This window comes from Carassius gibelio, chromosome A20, assembly GCF_023724105.1.
Source record: "Carassius gibelio isolate Cgi1373 ecotype wild population from Czech Republic chromosome A20, carGib1.2-hapl.c, whole genome shotgun sequence".
NCBI classification, from domain to species: domain Eukaryota; kingdom Metazoa; phylum Chordata; class Actinopteri; order Cypriniformes; family Cyprinidae; genus Carassius; species Carassius gibelio.
This window is the reverse complement of record NC_068390.1, coordinates 13,217,575-13,220,040: the sequence shown is the minus strand read 5'-3', so window position 1 is coordinate 13,220,040 and position 2,466 is coordinate 13,217,575.

Genomic DNA, 2,466 nt, shown 5'->3' with positions numbered 1-2,466 from the left:
TCAAGGTTTAATGAATACCATTGATTCTTCTTCCCAAGTTAAAGAGTCTGTACTGACGGGAATATAACCACAGCAGACTGACTCTGCTGATTTACATTTGCTGAAATGTACAATGCACAGCTATTCATTTAAAAATGCAGGGCCAAATAAATACTGAAAAATAACTCCTTAGTTTCAGATTTTTTATTTTATTGTATTTTTTTATTTTGCACTGCCTGCACTTAGTTGATTTTTGTAAATAAGTAATAATGCTAGGGAGACACTGATCTTAAAATTCTGGCCATTATTGATAAGCCGATAATTAGTGATAACTAATTAATAGAGAGATCTATGCTATTTTGCCTAAAGAAATGAAAGCACTAAAACTAAAATCAGTTATTAGTGATTTTAAATGTTGACTTGAAGTAGTTAATCCAAAAAAAGAAGATTTGCTGAAAATGCACTCATTCTTGGTCCATGTGAGATTCTTTGGAACAGCAAATGCTGTGATGCAATTTTGAAAAAGAAAAAGATTAGAAGAGACAATTTTAAGTTTAAAAGTAAAAAAAGAAAAATTATTTCCACCTAATAATAACTCTGGCATTAGAAACTGAAATGTCTTAAATTGTCCCAACCTGATGGCTTTTTCTTCTCTGTTCAACCGAATAATTAAGAACAGCTGTTATAGTAAAAACTATAGAAAACGCTCTACATTTTCCTCTTTCTCACCAGCCTCTGTCTCCTGGCTTGCTTAACAGCTCTTTCTGTCACTTGTGCGTCTACATTTGCCTCTTTTTCTTCCTCTATCTCCATCTCCTCATCTGATCTATTACTTTCCAGTCTATGCCCATCAAGGATCAAGGCACAATCTACTATTTCATTATCAATCTATTATTTTAACCATCACTACTATTCTTGCACCTAATCAATAAGTCCACCTTAAATATTGATACAAAACAATAAACAACTGAGTCATGCTATGAAAGCACTGTATAACTTATATAGGCTTATGTTTTATTTATTTTTCCTTTTTATTCAAAACAATTCCAAACATGCTTAATATATCAGGAAATATCTCGATTCTCAAACGTGTAAGTAAACGCGTTCTGCACCTTTATAGATTGTTATTTGATCAATAAATGGAAAGGTATTGTAATCTATTAACTACACATAAAGCCCCGACTTAAGTGAAAGTGAAAGTGAAGTGACATTCAGCCAAGTATGGTGACCCATACTCAGATTTTGTGCTCTGCATTTAACCCATCCGAAATGCACACACACAGAGCAGTGAACACACACACACACTGTGAGCACACACCCGGAGCAGTGGGAAGCCATTTATGCTGCAGCGCCCGGGGGTTCGATGCCTTGCTCAAGGGCACCTAAGTCGTGGTATTGCAGGTGGAGAGAGAACTGTACATGCACTACCCCCACCCACAATTCCGTCCGGCCCGAGACTAGAACTCACAACCCTTCGATTGGGAGTCCAACCCTCTAACCATTAGGCCACGACTTCCCATATCATGCCATAAAATTTTACAGAGAGTAAAGAACATTTACATTCAGTCTAGCCAGAGTTCAGGCACTCTCAAAAACTCCCATTAAAATCACTGAAGCACTTTACATTACATTATCCACATCAGGATTTTTTTTTCTCTCTCTCCCTGAAGAAAGAATTTGCTAAATAATTCAGTCAGCGAGCAAGTGGACAAAAACACCGCGTTTCATGATGACTCTTCTGCACGTCTCCGATTGGCCATTGCATTCGCGCAACAGAACCGTTGATTGGTTATGATGAAGCGTTGTACGAACGAACATCTCTGGCTCAGCGGCCAGCCAGCGAACACAGATTTGAATTTAGCAGCTGATGCTGTGCACTGAACGATCTAATCACAACAGTGTGATTATATCCAATATATAAAAAATATTATTATGCTGTTCTTTTTTTTTTTGTCGTTTGGAAGCTGCATTTAAAATCAACTTGAAATCTTTGAATGGGCATGACGCCTCTACCCTCGATGCCTGTGAAACGTTTCTCCCTCAAACAGCACGCTAACGTTACTCTACACTACAGGCTACACACCGCAATATAAACAACATATCTGCATGTTCTCACATCACGTCGTTCTTGTAAAATAATAATAAGTAAATAAAAATAAAAATTACTTCGCTGAGAATGAAACACCACTTACCAGCTTCTGCAGTGTTGAAAATATCCTCTGACAATTAAAAATGCGCGTGCGGCGTGACGAATCGTCCCAGTCAGGTGAGGAGGTAGTCGTCGTCAGGTCAAAGGTCATCATGTTGGACAGCTTATTGATGGCTAAATTATTATTCAAAATTTTACTAATATTTAGATTGGGCATGAGTAGGCATTCACAAAAGGAAACGTTATGACAAAAAAAATTTGAGGAAATTTTGCTTTGACAAAAGGGCACTTTGGGCACCAAAGGGCAAAGGGGCAGGTGCTCAAGCACCCAAAGCCCC